General features: G+C 36.3%; 1 long non-coding RNA gene across 1 annotated transcript; it reads right to left on the reverse strand.

Annotated features, from left to right (window-relative positions):
• Window positions 1–2,402: 2,402 nt before the first annotated feature.
• LOC116403407 lies at window positions 2,403–3,983 on the reverse strand. The gene is made up of 3 exons (XR_004216196.1): window positions 3,907–3,983; window positions 3,612–3,799; window positions 2,403–2,506 (listed from the first exon to the last, which is right to left on the reverse strand). It is a non-coding gene; the product is annotated as an uncharacterized LOC116403407 (long non-coding RNA).
• Between the last annotated feature and the right edge of the window lie 17,791 nt (window positions 3,984–21,774).

A 21,774-nucleotide genomic window follows, 5' to 3' on the forward strand; every position in this document is an offset into this window, starting at 1 on the left:
CTCCTTAAGTCCCACTAATCCACTATTGAACAATTGGTTTAAGGTTCAACCTATAAACTTAATCCCTCTCGGGCCAATGAGAGGGTGGGGCCCCTTGTTCAAGACTTGGATTCAGTGCTTAAGAGAGCAACCTATCTACTAACCCTAAAGCGGGTAGGAGTGAATTCCATCTTGTACCCTATGTTCCCAGCTATCCACCCGATCTTACCCCTGAAATGGGAGGCTTATTGGGCCAACGCTGATGAGCTGCCCTCACCTATGCAGATCTAAGGATAATCTCGTTATGGACAGGAGTTCATAGTTAACTCAGGATTAAGACTAAGTTACCTAGGTCATCAATAATTGAGATAGTCAGTTTTAAACAGTAAACGGTGTTATAACGTAAAAATGACTAATTCATGGTTCAGTCTTATGTAAACATTTTACATAGGATGCCCCCACTTTCATGTCTCTACATGAACGATTAGGATCACATCGTTTGTACTACAAAGTGGGCCGCATTCATAGTCTCTCAAAATAAGGCGCCCAACCTTTATTTCATATACTATAGACTATTTAGGCTATATACTCGAACTTGATCCACGTTTATGTTTACACATAAAGTTCAAGTTTATTCAAAAAATAGCCTTGGAACTTTGATTTATTGGATTTAAGATTATAATATTTAATTTCTCAATAACAACTTTATTGAATAGAATATGATTTACAAACTACGAGTTTTAGGACAAAAAATTCCAACATGACTAAAGTGAGATAAGTTGATTGTTAGGACGTTGAGAGAAAGAACTTTATATTTTGAAGTAACTGAAAGATGGATTGAATGGAATGAGGGGAAAATTGTTAGCTTTTATTGGGATGTGTGCCTTGTAGGTGTCCCACGGGATCACCAATTTATTCTGCACCTTCGGGAGCATTAGACTGATATGTGTTTCTGCAGAACACTAGACTGGTATGTACGTCCCTCGGGGCGTTAGACTGAAATGTGCATCACGACTGTACAGGGTGTCCCAATAGAATGTTAACAATTTATTTTCCCCTGACGGGACCAGTAGAGGGTCTCTTACTGAGTATTGTTATACTCACCCTTCTTATGTTTAATTTTCAGGCAAAGGAAATAAAGGTGGCAAATCGACGAGGGGCAGGAAGGAAGCGTGATTGCCATAGGAAACGTGTCATTTTGCTTCCGCTTATGGTTTCTTTTGAGGTTTTAAGATGTTGTATTGAAATTTAGTTTACAAACTTTTATTTGTAAATAGTATTATTTTTAAGTTTTTTTTTTTTATATTAGAAAATCAGGCCTGACTTAAAGTTGTTTTTAAATTGGCTTACGTTTCATTTTGTATCAACCAAAGTCTTTTGTCAAAAATTAATTGACCTCGACTTACCTAGAAAAGTTGGGTCGTTACAATTCATATTCCTTTTTCAAAGGGAATTGCAAAGAAATTTTCTCAAATTGAAAAGAAAGGAGAAATATACAAATTCAGCCACCGCTTCTTCTCCCTTCAGTTTGCAGTTTTCGTCTCCCTCTCTTCTATTATTAAAATAAATAAATAAAATATCACAACCCGACTTAACACAAACTATTTACTCCAACTTTTTAAACCACAAATTTAATTTCTCAACTTTTAAACTATTTTAAACTTACAAATCTACTTTATTCATTTCTTCAGATTTATATCTAACAAATAAAAAAAATCAAAATTTATAGACACTTAAAACATAAAATTGAAAGACCTATTAAACAATTGAAAGGTTTAAGAGGTAACTAGACAAACTTTAAAAGTTTAAGGGAAAGAATCTTTTGTTTAACTATTACAGTAATTAATTTTGAAAATATGTTATTTTAGAAAAACTACAAGTGTTTGACAACTCTTTGAAAGCTATTGAAATACTCTCAAATTGTATTTTAAGCAATTTTAATAAAAGAAAGTCTACATAAAAAAATACCCTTTTTAAAGGAACATTTTTTCTCTAATCACTCCAATGGAACTCAAACACGTACTTCAAGTTAATTCTGGTATCCAAGAATCAGTCTCATCCAACATAAACAAGAACATTCAACTTGATAGAACTTCATTACCTCATATTTACAATTCCCAAAGTTACTAAATGAAGGACCATTCCTAAAACATACTTACATCCAACTTTCTCCATGAATAAACTTATCGTCTTTTATGTACTGATGAATATAGAGATGGAGCGATCAGAGTTTGTTTATGTACCAAATTAGAGTGAGTTGAGAAAAGAGTGGATTTACACAAGGACGAAATGGCTGGCTGCTGCTTGTTCAAAATTGAAAGTTAGGGTGACCTTGTTTCTCATAGGGACTCAGCAAATTGAGGGGCCTCCAAGTCTACTTCTTGTCTCATTATACATGCCATTAGCCATTCAACGTTGAAAGTCCATATCCCTTTTTCTACGCCACCAAGGCTTCCTCCACGTCTTCCTCACAAGCCACAAAGCTCGTCTTCCATACGTTGTTTACTTTATCTAGCTCATGAATCACCTAAATTTTCAAGCATAATGAATTTGCCAAATGAGAGAAAAAATTATGTATATACTACAAGGAAATTGCAAGTATTCACCCTATCAAAAAATATTAAACAAATTCTTGTTCTAGTCCCTAAAATTTTTCATCTTTTCCCAACTTTCAAAATGCTTCCTATGAGATATATTCCAATCACATATAGCAGAAATGACCGATGAGTATTGGATAAATGGATATTAATTGATAAAATAATTTATAAAATACTAAAACCGTTAGTTGGCTACGTTTTGGAAGCTCGATGACTAAAATGGATGTTTTGAAAGTTCTAAGGCTAAAATGGAATTTAAATCAACATAATAGTAAGTTCAAGATCAAAGACAAGCTAAACAATAAAATGTTGCGAGCAGAAAACAATCTAATCATAATTAGAAACATGGATGTATGTATTTGTACACCAAATCACAAAAAATAACTCCAGATTTCGATCTAGAGACAATTAAAAACTTGAACAAATTTGATAATTAAAGAAACACGGAGATGGCCATATGACCCCTTGTGCATAGACTTTTTACAATACATGCTCAATTCCTAGGATCAAAACAAACATAAATATTAAAGACTTAAGAAAGCACATACACCTAAGTTTGGCTAGTGTATCAATAAACAATATGTATGGAACACTCGGAGAACACGTGTTGAACACTAGTTAGTACAGTAGATGTGTTAGACAACAAGTATTCCAATGCAATAAAGGTCAAGATTGGTCACACACACATATTAAACTCTTGGCTTTGAATAAGTTTTGAGTGAAGGACAAGCTTATTTTTAAGCATATAAATACATAAACTTATTGACTTTGAATTTCTATATAAATATGATACATACTTTTTAAATTATATATATTAAAACTGTGTTCTAGCACTATCCTACATTTTTAAGAAAAAAATGACACGTCACCATGTCTATGATTTATTGACCCATGTCTAGAATTCGTATACGTGCTTGTTTTTTGAGAACTTCACGTCTTCATTAGATGGGAGGATAGCCATATTATAGTGGTTGTATATGTAATATAGAGAACCAAACCTAGTACTCGAGATTTGTACAATAACAGAGAACTTACATTTCCACCGGCTGACTTGACTATCAGGGATAGAGTTTTAGGTGGTGGTTGAGCGTGAGCTGATATGCAAACATCATACCCTTCAAATAAAGCTCAAGAACATGCTTTTGCCCTGAGAACTACAACTTTTAGGCTGGCTCGATACTTCGATATGTAGTCATCATCATTTAGTATGTAAGGCAACTCGTCTGCAGATCCATAAGGAATTAATCAATCACAAAAATTAGGTAGGATGAAAAACATAAGTGGAAGAAAATACATTACGCTTTGATACTAGCAAGCCATTCGAACTTACCAACAAATCTGCCTTCCCGGTAGCTTTCCTTTAACAAACTGGAGGAGACAATCCAAGCTCTGAGTAATTTGCAATTAACATGCAATTTTAGTAACAAGATATAGTAAAAATTATGAGCAAGAGCACACTGACACGCTTGAAGCCACATGGTAATGCATATGCTCGATAATCATTGAGAACATTAACAGGAGAAAATAAAGTTAAGAACAGTAGCTTGAAGAAGAAAAAACATTCTACAACATAAAATCTTCAAAAACACATTGCTTAAAATCAAGTTTACTAATATAAAAGGTAAGATATTACGTTCCACTCTCCACACTATTGAAGTTCAACATTTCACATGAAAGAAATGAAATACTACTCTCAAATATAACTAAAAATGCATAAATGGGTAAAGAAAAAGCATAGAGAAATGCAAAAGAATCCTTGGCTTTGATATATTGAAAGGTAAAGAATATCAACCATAGATGCCCGGGAGAAGAACTCCTACAAATACACACTTAACGCAGATTATCATTCGCTAACATGAGACCTTCTAGAGTTATTCTGTTAGGATACTTCCTAACAAGAACAAGTTCTTAATTTATTATAATGAACTATAAGAAAATACAAGATAAAACCAAGTATAAGGCACTTGGAACCTCCCTCTTGAGTACTCTCACCCAAGCCCTAGATCACTCCCCAGAATTCTCCCCTCACTTACCCTCCCTCCATTTATAATAAGATGTAACCACACTTACATAATAACTACTAGTAACTTTCTAAATATCTAATTACCCTTATACCCCTAACCTTATACTAATCTAGGTATCTAACATTACCCGATCCTTCAAAACACCTTGTCCTCAAGGTGTGCTTACAAACATGATCAAGGCCCCTTTCTCTTTTTTTCTCTTTTTAATTGCAAACAATCCCCAGCATTCTGCTCTTCAATGTTGAAAAAGAAATCCTCCCCTTCGGCTTTGAAAAACTCTCGATTCCAATAAGGTCCATTGACTTCAGCCTACAAAGCAGCCCAATGTACTTGAATTTTCCTTTTCCATAACACATTGTCTTAGTTAACCCTTTGCATATCACCAACAAGTGTTTAATTTTCAAACCCTTCATCTCTAGTGGGCTAGGCCATAATCAAATTGTTGCGTCAAGATCAAAATCATACTGCCACCGGTTTCATTCCTAGGACCCACCTACATACACGTTTTTCTTCCCTCCTATTTTTGGAACTCTCCACCCACTTCATCTACAAAATGATGTGCCCCCAATGTTTTATTTAGAATAAGTTGAAGCTCATTTAGAGAAAGTTGAAGCCCACTTGAAATAGTAAAACCCAAGATTGTTCCTTTTGTCCTAATCCTCTTTCCTACCAATTTCTACCACGTCATTGGCACCATCATGTGTGCATCAACTTCTTCCTCGTCACGTGATTCACCCCTATTCCAGACCACCTTCTCGAGCCTCTGTAGACCGATAACTGTCGGCTTCTTCTTTCTCCATTGCAACCAGCCATTTTGTGTTTCTGTGAGCAACAAATTTTTCTTCACTCGAGTCTTCATTTCGAGCCTCACAGGTAATCATCATCGACCTTCCTCTATAGTTTCTTCTTGGTCACTCTTTGCCATCCTCTTCACCTTTGTTGTATAACCGTTGCAATCGCGTTTTCCTCGATTCTTCTATGGATTCAGCAACTTCTTGGAGTCCATCGATTTATGGACCTGAAGATTCCAATCCATTCTAAATAAACACAATTCAGATCAGTGCCACTGAACACAGGCATTTCAACCTTCTTGAATTTGCTATGATCGTTTGAGTTTTCATCCCTTTCAAACTTGTTTGTTTTACCTTCTACCTTGATTTCCTTCAATGTCTTACCTCCACCTTCGATGATACTCTCAATCGTTGGTCCTTTGCTCGACAATCCTTCCATTCTTCCGGAGATTGTCGAATAAAAAGAACTTGACTTGGACCCTCTACTTCTCTCGAGCACGAACGACGGCAGCCTCTACTTCTTTGGAATATTTTGTCCCCTTTCTCCCTCCTCTTTCCTCCCTTTTATTTTGCTTTACTAACAAACTAATGGGAAAGATCTCCTCCGATATTCTCTCCTCCTATAATCTCTCATATATTCTTGTGTGGGTCAATATTACCCTTTTTAATTCTCCTACTATACTTAAATAATATTGGAGACCAGAATTCTCCCCACTTACCCTCCCTCCATTTATAATAACATGTAACCACCCTAGTTACCACACTTACATAATAACTACTAGTAACCACACTTACACAATAACTACTAGTAACTTTCTAAATATCTAATTACCCTTATACCCCAACCCTATACTAATCTAGGTATCTAACAAATTCCATAACATAATGTATTAGGGGAAGAAGGAAATCGAGGATAAAAACACTAGCTAGCCAACAAATATCTTTCATTAGTGAGCTTGAGCCATTTTACACGTAAAATGGGAAAAGTAAGCCTGCAACCCAAATTAGCCTAATGGTTGTCTTAACAACCACTACCCACCATCACGATAGAAACAACTGAAAAGGAAGAGCATGATACAATCCAACTCAAACATAAGAATTGATTTTGATGTTTAACTAAAAGTAAACAGGCAGTAGAATAAGAAACTATGCCCTTTTAGATTTAAAAGGTTCACAACAATTTCCAGCCTAAGCACAACTACGAGGCAATGGAAAAATAACGGCAAAGGCCTTGTGTGCATGGAATTGCTAACTTTGGTGCAAATGAGATGATTATCGGTATTCAAAGGCCAAAAGGACACATAGAAGAGTGTTCGTCTAAGGTTGCAAGACTAACCCTAAAAAGAGAGCAATACAAAAATTTAGAGTTTTCCGCACTTTTCCTGTAATGACATGAGTGCTTGTACTCCCATCAGCAGTGAGAGAACCACCAAGCTCCTCAATCATCTGAATCAGAAAACAACTGCATATTAGAGCAGTCACAATTTGGAATAAATAGAACTTTTTATTGTTAGAATCTTAGAATATTTACGAAAAGTTTATGGGAATATTTTTCTTAATTCCTAAATATTTTCCTTTTTTATTCCTCTGTATATTCTATTTATTCTCCCTTGTACCTATTGTATTTTTCATCAGAAAATAATAAGAAGAAAAATATAGTGGTTTTTCTCCTGGTACACAGGTTTCCACGTAAAGTTGTGTGTTTGTTTGTCTCCCTTTCAATATGGTATCCGAGCAGGTGGTCCAAGAAGGTCTTGTCTTCAAGCCTCGCATTGTCGTTTCCTCCCCAATTAAAATCCATTTCCAGTTGTTGGGCCTTTCAAATATTTCAAGCCCACAAGTGAGGAGAGTGTTGGTGATATATAATTGAATTTTCTTTCTTTTTTTAAAAAAGGATACGAGTCTCACTATTATTAATATAAAGAAAGACACAAAGCTCAATGTACATGAGGATTATACACAGAGCAAAAGAGGAGAGGGAAGATCAACAGGCGTATTCGGGCATCTCAAACTAGGTTGACACCCCCTTAGTGCCCTCAAAACATCCAAAAAGCGACAACACAAGATCAAAACAAAAAGCCACAAAAACAAAGACAAAGAAAATGATAAAAAGAATCTTTCCAAAGAAAAATCATAATCAAAGGCAGCATGCTGAGAACAAAGAAGAATAAACCTTGATTGGTTGAGCAAAAACTGTTTAAAAGCAGAGGGCTGATCTGAAAGTCCTGATCATCGAAGACTTCAAAATGGGGATGCTGTAAAGGCTGGCCAATATAACACAATATCCTACATCGAAGATCTTCTTTTGCATTACATTTTCTAAAATTTCCAATCCACTCTGTTAAAGGCCTTTTCAAGGTATAATTTAATGATCCATCTTTTCTTTTTTCGGATACTATAGACCTCCATAGTTTCTTTTGCTATTAAAATAGGATCCAAGATTTGGCACTCTTCCAGAAAGCCACATTGTAATGGAGAAGTATGTTAGGATTCTAACAATAAAACACAAAATATCCTAACCAAATGGCTAAATAGAGGCATCACTCTGTAAATCTTTATTTATGTAAAAGCCAAAACACATTCAACAGTAGTAGATATGAAAAATAAAGGAAGAACAACATAGAAAACTTACCCAGCTTCTTTATACGGGGCTGGATACCCTCAGGCTACAGCAGCCTTTACTCTCCTTGAAATAACCAAAAAAGACCTAGCCTCCCCTACCCCAACATTACATATTTATACCTCTCTCTCTCATCCCTCCTGGCAGGCCCCACCTGCACGATCCTCTCCCATTATTCTCTCATCATTGGTTGCTAAGGAATTTCTCTTTCTACCCTTCCTTTTATAGGTATAGATAATAGGAGATCTTACAAAGTAATACCTGGCCTGACTTTCTTTAATCTTTCTGCGAGAACCTTTCCAAACAACTTATAAATTAATGTTGAAACAACTTATGAGCCACACTGTAATGACCTTCCTTCTCTTGACCGAACTTCAATAATCGACAACTTATATTTATCCACATAATCAGCAAAACTCTTAATTTGCCACTACCTTCAAACAAAGACCCAGCCAATTCCTTTTGAACTCCATAGTGCCTTTATAATACAACTGGCAATCTCTTCTCTTTTGGTCTCTGGAATCAATGCTCTATCTGGATTAGCTTTCTTCAAAATATTTTTAATAGCCAATTGTTTCGAATAGCCCATGAATCCTCTAGTGTTCCATGATATAATCTCCATCTTTGCTACCTCTGCCTTATATCAATTCATTTCACATGCTGCCAAGAAAGGAACCAACTCTTGAGGGGGAAGGATACTTACACTGGTGACTGATTCAACTTCCATGAATTCATCTTCTAGGTTCTCAACTTTTTTTAGACAAGAAGTATCTTGCACAAAATTAAAGAATGAACCAGAAAGTTTGGAGGAGGATTGAGAAAATTTATTACTTAAGGAGGAAGGCAGTACTGACCTTTTGCCAACTGAATTTGGAATTTGTATCTTCACACAACTTTCCTCTAATAAATCAGAATTAGCCAAGCTCATCCAAATGTTGCGAAAAGAAGTTCTCCCTTTGGTATAGGTCTTGAGGTGCTTAGAAAAATTTCTGGCATGAAATGGAATAGCTTTCATTGCAGATGATATTTTAGTCTTGGGAGAGGCTGGTAATTTTGGTTGAGAACTGAAAACAGGAGATGGCCCGCAAGTGAAGTTCCTTGATGGAGGAGAGGACTCTGATTCTTCCTCCAATTCGTCAGAATACCAAAAGCCATTGGAATTCTGATTAATAAAATTCTTGGGGCCTACCATCTGTGTGTCAGCTTTTAAAATGTCTGCAGATACATTAAGTTTGAAACAATCTGGTTGGGGAGGGCTAGGTGAGCTGTTTTTTGAGATAATAAAATGTCGGCTGGCTGCCTTTTCTTCTTTCGAGGTCTGTTTTTCTCTCTTTTCTGTTGAAGTCTTTTCCCCTTCTAAGTACGTGGAGATGCCAACTATACCCAAATTTGAATTTTTCCTTCTGAAAATTATTTTTTCCGGCGAGGATTCAAGGGCTGAAACTCTTTCCGGTCGAACAAGGTTTTCTTCTTCATCACCCAACTTCCTAAGTACTTCGAAAGGATTTCTTGAGATGGATGGGGCATTCTGTTTGAGAAAATTCAGGTATCTGGGAGACCATCACTTTGGAGCCCTTCATCTAACATCACTGAATTTATTCTACATAAATCAATAGGATTGGAAAAATCACTTTGAAATAGATCAGATTGGATTATTACAGGAGCTTCTATGGGTTCAAAATCCCCAAAATTAAGGGAAAAATTTCCTCAGTTCTCACTCTTTAATTCTATAGTTGCAGAATCCGCAAAGATTTTTCCGAACTTTAATTCTTGCTTCAGAGAACTTGATCAGATTGAGTGTTTCTAAGATTATACTTTCTAGTCCACCAAAGTAGCTTAAGGCTATAATTGAATTTTCTTTCAACCACCAGCTTAAACTTTTTGGTGAATCGGTAGTTTAATATTTATATTAATATTTTATAAAAAAAGTATACAGCTAATGCCATATAAAATAAATAAAGAAATACTATAAAATCTACATCCATAAAATATGCATGTGAACACATATCAGAAGATGGATATTCGTAAGTTAGAAAGACCGATAACAAAATGTCATAATTAAACAACAGCATTAATATTATGGGTAGTTTCAAGCTTCATTTGTCTATTCTAGGTAGGGATATTGAATAACTCTTAAGAATAATATAAAGATTGAATCCCTAAACTTCAGGTGCTTGCTAGTATACAACCTAAAAGTTCAACAGTTAAAGAAACTGATTAATCATTTTTGGCAGGATGTCAGATTCGCCTTTTGAAAGCCTACATGAGTAGAGCCAGCCAAATAAGCCAAGCAAGATATGCCTCTTAAGGAATATGGAGAAGTTCAGTGACTGGGTATGTATATGATAAGCCTTAACCTCAATTTTATTTATCAATAATGGAGGGAAGGAATCAGAAGCTTCTCTAGCTCTTCAGAATTGAGGTCCTCTGATGCCACATTTACACTTCCAAATTCTTGACAAAAATTTTGTGTACACTGATTGGTTGGATTTTTAGGATAAATACTTGATAAAATTTCATGCTTTGAATTGGCTAAAGAGCATCCTTGAGAGCAGGTATCGTATACATCACTTTTAGGATCAAGATTTTTGTTAGAGTGGGAATGGAAATGGTCCAGATTGACTCCTTTTACTTTCTTTGACGTCAGGGAAGAAAGTGATGCTTCCCAAACTCTCTTTGCGCTATGTTTAGAGCAAGAACAATGTGTCTCATCCAAATTACCAAGAGTATTGGATAATTTTGCAATACTAGCTGTCGTGTTGTTCTCTATTTCTGCTAAAGAAACTGGACCGTTGTTGTCATGCACTGCATCCTGGTTTAAATAAACCGTTATGAGATAATTAAGCAACATATGGAGAATAATTTGAATTGTACTATCTTGTGGAACAAAACCTGAATTACACATACCCTGAATTTCATTTTCTTCTCCAAGGGGCACTAAAGTTACAAACTCGTCATGTTGAAAATTCAAATTTTGAATGGTATGCTGATCAGTTGCATTTGAAACGTTGCAACCTCGATTGGCAACACTGATTCTTGCAACACTGATTCTTTAAGAACGTCTTTAAGTTATGGGGAGTTCCATCAAGCATTGTGAGTGACAGGGATGGTAGATTCATTGGTACTCTCTGGACCGAACTATTCGCCTTCTTGGGGACACGCCTAAATATATCCTTAAGCTGCCATCCTCAGACGAATGGCCAAACTGAAGGATTCAATTGTATGCTTAAGGAATATCTACTACATTTTGTTGATTTTGGACAAAAGAATTGGGCCTAGTTGATGGATGTGGCTCAAGTTTTGAGCGGAAGACCAACTCTTCATAGAGTTTAAAGCAAAGCAAATTTGATTTAGAGGACATCAACATCAGCATCTCACCAGAAAATACGAAGGGCTGTGGAAGTTCTGAAGAAAATTGGAAATTCATCCTATAGGGTATCGTTGCCTGCATGGATAAAAAATCATCTAGTAGCTCATGTGAGCAACTTGAAACCTTACCATCAAGATCCAGATGACCAGTAGTGCAACAATGGTGTATGGTCATCTAGTGACCTAAAGCAGAAAGACAATAAAGAAATGGAAGAAATCCTTCCTAAGAGAGTGAGGAAGGGTATACCCATGAAGAAGATACATGAATTCCTACTGAAGTGAAAGAACCTCCATGTGGAAGAAACACGTTAGGAATGTGCTGAAGACCTTGGAGCGTGAAAGAAGAAGATCGAGGAATTCTAGCTTCGCCAATCGACAGGGACGTCAATTGTTTAAGTGGGGAAGAATGTAACAAGCATGCTTGTCCAGGGCGCTGTTTACTTATGGCCGCATGCCCAAACACCCCCAATTTACATTGTTTTCATGTTTTGTATTTAGTTTTACTTTTTGCTTTCCTTTTTATGTCATAAACCTTGGGTGTGACTTGGCTTTTTCTTATGCAAGCCTACCAGAACTAAAAAAGTCTAAAATGTACTATAGATGGGACATAGTAGTTGAATCCCTGCCCAAGCCTTGTTGCACTCTTCGCAATCAAAGTTTTTCTTTGCAATTGACAGTCTTCAATGCTTGCTTTAACGATATTTTCATTGAATTTCTTTCTTCTCACGTTTTATAAAACATTTTCTCAAGAACCTGAAGAGAGGCTACATCGTATCATGTGTTTGTCTGTGGTTTTTGGATTTTGATCAGCTAACTTGTTGTCTACGTAAAACAAGTGCAACATAATCGCGCCTCTCGTGTTTGAAAGCTCGCGATTGTGACACAAGAAAATGCACTAGCCAAGAATGCACATGAGGAGGGCTATACGAAATGCCAAGCACGCAACCAAGTGAGGTTCACAATGTGCTTGTGTGTGAGGTTAGCACGCGGGCATGCCCAACACGCATGAAAAGCCTCTTGTGAGATCACACACAGTAGCCAGCGCCCAACCAAGGCCCTGCCACCCACCCATTCGTGTCAGGCAGTGTCATATTGCGTGTTGAGCTATTGGTAATTTTTTGAGTTTTTTAAGTATACTTTTGATATTTTCTTGGCAAAAGATAATTAATTGTACTATTTTACCATTATTTCAAGACATGAGAAGATCATACAAATTTATAAACCAAGGATTTGAGCTTGTATCTGTGAGTGGAAAATGTTTTATTTAAAGTGATTTCAAGCATGTTCTTAAGTCATGATTTATGACGGATTTATGATAAAATATTTAAGTTATGTTATGAAAAGTCTTTCAAGCGTGTTATTGTTTAAAGGTATTTATTCTAGCATATTGTTTACTCTTCAAAATGCATAATATTCAAAATGTTTTCCCACTTTCTAGGTAGAGATCGTGTCCTCTAAGCCTAACTTGTTGCTACCTGTCTACTGAAGGATTTCATTTTGTTATCGTATGTGTCATGTTATTTTGTACTAATGATAAATTAGTCTTTTGTGCTATCAGACTTAGGCTTTTGGGAAGGTTTTATAAGGTTTTGTTCTAGATAAAGAAGATTACGTTTTTTCTATGTAAAACTTGTCTAAGGTTGTTAAATGAAAAAGGTTTAGCCCAATTGGTTTTAGTAAAACTTATGTGTTATGTTTCCGCTATTGTTTAGAGTTTAAACGTTCAAGCTAAGGGTCAAATGGTGTCGTTCTTGACGTGGGTGCTATCGATTGGCTTCACGCCATATCTCGAGCCACGCAAGTAGGTGCTCATGGTGGGGGGTGATAGCCTAAGTTGGCTTATTAACGGTTAAAATGTAAACATGTCCATAAGAAAATAGTCGGCAAGGCCCATGTGGACCGACTGGTAAAGGTTGAAGAGCAAATGCTCTACCTAATGAAAGTTCCTAACTCAATTCGCTTCTTGGAAACCCGCCTTGAAGAAATTTTTTAGAAAGCTGATGCTATTAATTAAACCACCACCCAAAATCTTAAGCTAGTGATTAAAAGTAAATTTAATTATATATCACTAACAATCCCCCACTTATGGGTTCGAAATATCTAAAAGGTCCAACAAGTGAACATCAATTTTAATTGGGAAGGAAACACCAATACAGGGACTTGAACATAAGACCTTTTGGACCACCTGCTCTAATACCATATTAAACCCCAAATTCACCCAAAAGCTTAAGCTAGTGGTTGAAGGTAAATTTAATTATATATTACCAAAGTATGAGGTTTCATCACAATACCAATTGGCAATGAGAGGAGTAGCTCATCTATTTTATAAGGAGTCTAAGTTTCCTTGGTTTTTCAATTGTGGGAACATGCCCCTTCAAGATGGTGCCTCTTTGGTTTCACCTATCTTGAACCAAATATCCGTTTAGGCTTAATGAGCTCTAATACCATATTGAAAGCAATATATACGAAACCAAAGCTTACGTGAAAACGTAAGAATCGAAAGAAAAGCATTGTGTTTGTAGTTTTATTATTTTTATGATAATTACAGACGTACAATTGGTGGTTTAATATATATCACTAACACTATTGCTGCAATGATCGATCATCTCGATGGATTACCCATTTAAGAGTTGTTGACAAGAGTTGACACTCTAGAATCAAAAGTTGTAAGAACTAGATGTTGTAATAAATGTCCTAAAACTCGTTGTAATCATAATCTATTCATTAAAGTCGTTATTGATACTATAATCTTAAAGCCAATAAACTAAGGACCCGAGTTATTATTAAGTAAACTTGAACTTTATGTAGAGACATAAAAGTTGATCAAGTTTAAGTATAGAGCCTAAATAGTATAGATTGTACGAATACAGTTAGGCACCTTATTCCAGGACACAATGAATGCAGTCTGCTTTGTATTTAGTATAAACGATGTGATCCTAAATCCTAGAGACATGAAAGTGTGGACATCCTATGTAAAGAGTTTACAAAAGACTAGAACCATGAAATAGTCACTTTTAAGTTATAACATCGTTAACTTTGAAAAACTTACTATTTCATTGATAGATATCAAATATAACTTAATCTTAATACTGAGCTAACTATAAGCTTCTGTTCTCACCAGCATGCTTGTTTAAGGCGTTGTTTATCTATGGCCACATGCCCAAATACCCCCAAATCACCTTTTCTTTATGTCTTGTATTTAGTTTAGTCTATTGCTTTCCTTTTTATGTCATAGACCTAGGGTGTGAGGTGTCACACATTTTCATTTGCAAACCTGTCAAAGCTCAAAAAGTCTAAATTGTACTATAGAAGAGAGACCCAATAGTTGAATCCCCAACCATGTCTTATCGTATTCTTTATAATCAAATTTTTATTTGCATTGAAAGTCTTCAACGCATTCTTTAATGATGTTTTTAATGATATTCTCTCTCACATTTTATAAAACAATTTTTTCAAGAACGGGAAGGGAGGTTATATCATATCGTGAGTTTGTTCGTGATTTTCAGATTTTACATGACTGACTTATTGACTGAGCAAAACAAGTGTTCTACAATTGCCGTTCCATGTTTGAAAGATTGCGATTGTGGCACGCAGAGTGTCACAAGTGTGCTTGTCCAAGGCATTATTTTCCTATGGTCCGCATGCTCGAATATCCTCAAACCATTTTCTTTTATGCTTTGTACTTAGTTTAGTCAACTGCTTTCTTTTGTTGTCACCGACCTAAGGTGCGTCGTTTCGCAATTTTCATATGCAAGGTTGTCAATGCTAAAAAAGTTTAAGATGTATTGTAGGGGAGGCATGGTAATTGAATCCCCAACTAAGCCTATTTGTGATTTTTGCAAATCTAAGCTTTCTTTGCAATTGACAATATTCAATTTTTTCTTTAAGGATGTTATCATTGTTTTTCTTTATCTCTCACGTTTTATAAAACCAATTTCTCTCAAAAGATGAAGCGAGGCTACATCGTACAACAAGTTTTGTCCACAACTTTCAAATTTCACAAGGTTGCCTTGTTCATCAATTTAGAACAAGTGTTGCACAATCACCCGTCCCGTATTTGAAAAGTTGCATTTTGTGACAAGTGGTATTAAAGCTTTTAGCTCCTTGGCTAAGCGAGATGCAATTATGTCGACAATGAAACAACTATCAAAGTTGCAATCTGAGCGACTGACTGAGATTGAAGAGGAATTCTTGGATATGAAAGAATTGCCAAACGAAGTAAGATTTCTCCAGACCTAACTTGAGATGTTTAAAGAAAAAGTCAGAGAACTAGACGCATTGAATGCCTAAATAGACAAACTACCCATAAATGAATTGGCGCTGAGGGTTGATTCGTTAGAACATAAAACCACCAAAGTAGGTAGTTTTGAACGTGGAAGTAGCTCTTCAAGTTCTATCGCACAAATGGAAGAGCGTGTCGAAGAGTTTGACTTTTGACAAGCTCCAACATAATCAGTTATATTTCAAGAAAGAGAAAAGTGTTTTTGCTAAATAGCGTATCAATTTTCTGGGTCACATCATCGAATGTAGAAAGATTTGAATGGACGAACATAAGTTGTGAGCTATTAAGGAGTGGAGAGCCCCCACTTCCGTGAAAGAGTTACGTTTCATCCTTCAATATATTCTAAAATAGGGTTCACCTACTATCCTCAAGATTCAGTACCGGAGAAAGAAATAGATGGAAAAAGAAATGGGCTTGGTAATTTTTTTTTCTATGTAAATAAGAAAAAGAAATCCAATTTGGTACAAGAGCCCAAATTCAATAGCCAGCCCATCAAATGAGGTCAACGACCCTATTTATAAGGATTTTCCATGCAAAATTGCATGTCCATGGAATACTAAAGCCCAACAACTCAAAGCTCTATTTCTAATATGAAATTCGATGGCTATAACACATATACTTGTCAGTTTCTCTCTCTTCTCCCAATTCGAACAATTCGACTTATTCCATCACACTATTTTAAGTTTATTCCATATGAGCTAGCAAGGGAAACTAATGGACCTATATATCATGGACTCCAATGATTCAAGATTAATTGACAAATTCTTATAGACTGAGTTAATCAACATTCGTTAACTAACGGGTCATTCATGTATGTACTGGAACGATTCAGAATCACCTCGTTTGTACTAACTACAAAGCGGGCGGCATCCACAGTTTCTCTGAAAAAATCTGGGTTACTACAACGTCACCACGATGTACAATTTTCCTGATAAGATGGTACTTACGTTCGATATGTTTTCCCCGTTTACGGCTTTTAGGTTCTCTTGAATTTGCAACTGCACCACTGTTGTGACAGTATAAAGTGATTGATAGATGCATATTTGGAACGACTTTCAGATCTGTCAAGAATTTTCTTAGCCATAATGCTTCTGTTGTTGCTTCAAAAGTTGCTACGTATTCTACCTCCATTGTGGAATCAACTATACAAGTTTGTTTTATGCTTCTCCAAACTACTACTCTTCTATTTAGAGTGAATACTAATCCTGATGTAGACTTTCTAGCATCTTTATCAGTTTGAAAATCATAATGAGTGTATCCAGTAAGGATCAAATCTTTTGTACCATACACGAGAATGTAGTGTTTTGTTCTTCAAAGATATTTTAGAACATTCTTAACGGTTGTCCAGTGATCACGTCCAAGATTGGACTGATATCTACTGACCATCCCTACTAAGTACAAATGTCAGATCTAGTACACAACATTGCATATATCAAACTTCCAACAGCGGAAGCAAGGAAATTTTCTCATATCCTCAATTTCTTGAGGTGTCTTAGGACATTGTTCCTTTGACAAATGAATTCCGTAGATGTATAATAGCATACCCTTTTTGGAATTCTACATTTTATATCTAGACAACATTTTGTCTATATAAGATGCTTGAGACATGGCTAGTGTTTTGTTCTTGCAGTTCTGTACAATTTGGATCTTAAGAATGTATTGTGCATTTCCCAGAACTTTCATTTGAAATTGCATAGCTAGCCATTTCTTGATATTAGTATGAAATCCTATGTCCTTTTCCAATAAGTAGAATATCATCTACATACAAGACTAAGAATACTACAATGGAATTGACGACCTTTTTTGTAAACATAAGGTTCGTCAACCTTTTGTATCAAAGCCATAAGATTTGATCATAGTATCAAATCTTATATTCCAGGATCTAGATGTTTGTTTTAATCCATAAATGGATTTTTGAATCTTACAAACCTTTTGTTATTGATCTTGATCTATAAACTCTCTAATTGAGTAATATAGATACTCTCTTCAAGATTGTCATTCAAAAAAAGTTGTCTTGACATCCATCTGCCAAATTTCATAATCATAAAACGTGTCGATGCATAAGACTATTCTAATTGACTTTAGCATGGCAACGATAGAGAAAGTTTCTTCATAGTCTATGTTAGAAAGAGACATGCATAGTGGAAAAATGGAATACAAAATTACCCTAATTGCACCTATTTAACTTGCAACCCTAAATTAAAAGAATTAGGGTTTAGGAAATATTATACCTTTGTATCTATTCGAATATGAACGTCTATACCTCTCACAAAATTCCAAAAGTTTTTGAAACCAAAATGTAACACCTTAAACTTAGGATTTGGAATTCGTATCTCCAGCATTCTCTACATCCTCTGCGACCTGGCAGCATCATCCTTACTATTCTTAAAAACTTATTAGAATGAAATTCCTCTTCACAAACCAACACGAAATCTTTCAGCATGCTTTTCCTCACTCACATGCATCCTAGGAAAATTTCCAAGAGGTCACCCAACATAGAATTTCTTCAAGCTAAGCACGCTTAACTCTGAAGTCCCTATAATCGAGCCACAAAAAAAAAAAGGTTCACATTGTTGGTATAGGTATAAGTTTAATTCTTTTCAGTCTTTCTTAACATGACTTTCATGTCCTCAAGGTGCACCTTGTCGGTATACTTGTTGATTTCTCTCTCTTCTCTCAATTCGAACAATTCGACTTATTCCATCACAATGTTCTAAGTTTATTCCATATGAACTAGCAGGGAAACCTAATGGACTTATATATCATGGGCTCCAACGATTCAAGATTAACTGGTTAAACTCTTTTAGACCGAGTTAATCAACATTCGTAAACTAACGGGTCATTCCACTAAAGTCTCGCAGTTGCACTCCCCTCACTATAGATATATTCTTGTCCATTTAATATAACCATGATCAATAAGTTTAATCCTTCACATGTTATTCGTAACCTCGAATGGATCAAATTACTGTTTTATCCTTGAGACTACATCTTATTTCTTAAGTCTCATTGATCCACTATTGAACAATTGGTTTAAGGTCCAACCTATAAACTTAATCCCTCTCAGGCTAATGTGAGGGTGGGGCCCCTTGTTCAAGACTTGGATTCAGTGCTTAAGAGAACAACCTATCTACTAATCTAAAACAGGTAGAAGTGAATTTTGTCTTGCATCCTATGTTCCCAGCCATTCATCTGATCTTACCCTTGAAATAGGAGGCTTATTGGGAGAACGTTGATGAGATACCCTCACCTATGCAGATGTAACCCTAAAACAAGTAGAAGTGAATTCAGTCTTATGTAAGTACTTTACAGTGCTTAAGAGAACAACCTATCTACTAACCCTAAAACAGGTAGAAGTGAATTCTGTCTTGCATCCTATGTTCCCAGCCATTCATCCGATCTTACCCTTGAAATGAGAGGCTTATTGGGAGAACGTTGATGAGATACCCTCACCTATGCAAATGTAAGGATAATCTCATGTGAACTGGAGTTCATAGTTAGCTTAGGATTAAGATTAAGCTACCTAAGTCATCAATAAACGAAATAGTCAGTTCTAAACAGTAAACGGTGTTATAACGTAAAAGTGACTATTTCATGGATCAGTCTTATGTAAGTACTTTACATAGGATGCCCCCACTTTCATGTCTCTACATGAACAATTTAGGATCACCTCGTTTGTACTAATTACAAAGCGGGTCACATCCGTAGTTTCTCTAAATAAGGCACTATAGACTATTTAGGCTATATACTCGAATTTGATCCGCTTTTATGTCTCGACATAAAGTTCAAATGTATTAAAAAATAGCATTAAGACTTAGTTTATTGGATTTAAGATTATAATTTTAAATTTTTCAATAACGATTTTATTGAACTGAATATGATAACAAACTACGAGTTTTAGGACATAAAATCCCAACATATGTATTTTTGCCTCTAATAATAATGTTGAAAGATGTTTGTTGTGGTTTCATATGGGTGATATCTCTTCTGGTTGGACATAGTCAGGTTTTGTAATGGGTGACTTTAACGATATCAAAATGCATTTTGAGGCTTTTGATAGGTCTTCTGTTCCTATGGATATGGAGGAGTTCGATATGGCTATTTGTGAGGCTTATTTAGTTGAACCTATACATAGGGTAACTGGTTCACCTGGACTAGAAAGGTTCATGGGTTGGTTTGATAAAACGGTTTAATCGTATTCTGGTTAATGGTGTTGGATTACTGCATGGCCTTCGGGTATTTCTGATCACTCCCCTCTTATTTTATCCCAACTTTTAGCAGAGACAGTGGGTAGTTTCTTTTTGTTTCTTCAACCATTGGGTTGAGGATTCTTTGTTTATTGATATTGTCTCTTCGATTTAGAGTCGCCATGTAGGAGTTTCTCTGATTGTGAGTTTCGTGAGAAATTTACATAACCACAAGCCTACCCTCCATAGACAGTTTGGTAAGCACATTAGAGCCTAAGTGAGGAGGTTCGTATTGCTAAAGAGTCCATGGATAAAGCTCAGAGAAAGGTTGGGCAAAATCCTATGTCTGATGTTTTGAGTCGCCAAGCAGGTCTTGCCATTTTGGCCTTTTGGACGGCTGTTAGATTGGAGGAAGCCTTCATGTGTTAGAAGTCCAAGAGGTTTGTGAGTTGCCTTAGAACTTGTGTTACCTCCTCGATGTTCTCCATTATGATTAATGGCTCTTTCAAGGGTTTTTTAATGGGAGGAAAGGTTTGCGGTAGGGTGATCCTTTATCTCCTTTCCTTTTTATCGTGGTGATGGAGGTCCTCTCTCGTATGTTGAATCGGCCTCCTCCGAGCTATCAGTTTCACAGGCATTGTGAGAAGGTTAGCTTAACTCATCTGACCTTTGCTAATGATCTTATGATTTTTTGTGCTGCTGATGATTCCTCTTTGAGTTTTATTAACGAGACTATTCGAAAGTTTGGTGATCTCTCGGGGCTATTTACTAATCTTAGTAAAATTTCTATGTTTGTTGTAGGGGTTAATAGTGATGATGTTTATCGTTTGACTACCAGTTTGGGTTTTGTCCTCAGGCATCTCCCTGTTCGTTATCTTGGGCTTCCTTTACTTTCTGGGAGGTTACGACCTACTGATTGTGCTCTCTTATTCAACGTATTACTAGTCAGATTCATTCTTGGTTTGCTAGAGTTTTATCATTTGCAGGTAGATTGCAACTGGTTCGATATGTGCTTGATAATCTTCAGGTTTACTAGGCTAACGTGTTTGTGCTGCCTGTGAGTGTGCATCATGAGGTTGATAAAATCTTGAGGTCTTATCTTTGGAGGGGTAAGGAGGAAGGTAGAGGAGGTGTTAAGGTGGCGTGGGCTGAGGTGTGTTCCTTTTGAGGAGGGTGGTCTTACTATTCTTGATGGGTCTTCTTAGAATGTTGTGAGTACTATGAAGAATCTTTGGTTGTTGCTGACTAGTTCGAGTTTTCTATGGGTTGCTTGGGTGGAGGCTTATATTCATAAAGGAAGGTCATTGTGGGAGGTCGATTCTTGTGTTGGTCGGTCTTGGTGTCTTTGCGCTATCATGTGTAAACAAGATAGTCTAAAAGAGCATGTTCAGATGGAGGTTGGGGATGGTAGGCATTGTAAACTGTGCCTGGATCCGTGGTTGAAGGGTGGTCCTATCCTTCAACAAGTTGGTGAGAGAGCGCTTTATAATGTAACGAGTAGATAGGAGGCTAGGCTCTCTAAGTTTATTGGTTCGAAAGGGGAGTGGAGGTGGTCGAGGGTGGATTTTGATTTGATTAATTTATGGGATAGGGTTCAAGTTGTAAGTTCGTGTCCTAATGTTGGTGATAGGTAGGTTTGGGTTCTTGGTCGTCATAGTGGTTTTTTGATTGCTAGTGCATGGGATACTATTCATTCTCGTAGTGTTAAGGTTCGTTGGACAGGTTTCTTGTGGGGTGGGGATTGAGAGTCTCGTTATCATTTGTTTTTTCATGTCCTTTTGGGTGTGATATTTAGTCTCGGGTCCTTTAGGTTATGGCTTCCTCTCACAGGATTGGGTATTGGGGGGTTGAGTTGTTTGGGTTTGTCATTAGAGTATTGGTAAGGGTGTGAGAAGGAAGTTGTGGTATGTTCTCTGGTGTGCTACGAT

This window comes from Cucumis sativus, chromosome 4 (genome assembly GCF_000004075.3).
Source record: "Cucumis sativus cultivar 9930 chromosome 4, Cucumber_9930_V3, whole genome shotgun sequence".
Lineage (NCBI taxonomy): Eukaryota > Viridiplantae > Streptophyta > Magnoliopsida > Cucurbitales > Cucurbitaceae > Cucumis > Cucumis sativus.